Here is a 610-nt window from a genome sequence, read left to right on the forward strand (position 1 = left end):
TCGGTGGGACTGAGTCAGGCAGATACGACTCAGAACAAACAAGAATCCACAGACGGATGTAAATCCAGTGAAAAAAATTGCAAATGCAGAAGTAACAAATCTGAACCTAACCATCAATCGCAGAAGTAACGTTTAATCCTCACCACTAGCCAGGACAAATACGATTCCAAGAACAGGTTGTCTACAAGAAATTATGATAGATTAGATTAGATTCCCTACAGTTTGGAAACAGGCCCTTCGGCCCAACCAGTCCACACTGACCCTCTGAAGAGTAACCCACCCAGAACCATTTTCCCTCTGACTAATGCACCTAACACTGTGGGCAATTTAGCATGGCCAATCCACCTGACCTGCACATCTTTGGAGTCTGGGAGGAAACCGGAGCCCCCGGAGGAAACCCACACAGACACAGGGAGAATGTGCAAACTCCACACAGACGGTCACCCAAGGCTGGAATCGAACCTGGGATCCTGGTGCTGTGAGGCAGCAGTAGCTAACCACTGAGCCACCATGCCGCCCTAGGCTAAGTCAAAAATGCACGTGGACCTTGCAGGATCTGATTGGTTGTTACTATGTGATCATGCTCAATGTCTGACTCTGAACAATGTAC

The sequence above is a fragment of the Chiloscyllium punctatum genome, chromosome 36 (genome assembly GCF_047496795.1).
Source record: "Chiloscyllium punctatum isolate Juve2018m chromosome 36, sChiPun1.3, whole genome shotgun sequence".
Classification (NCBI taxonomy): Eukaryota; Metazoa; Chordata; class Chondrichthyes; order Orectolobiformes; family Hemiscylliidae; genus Chiloscyllium; species Chiloscyllium punctatum.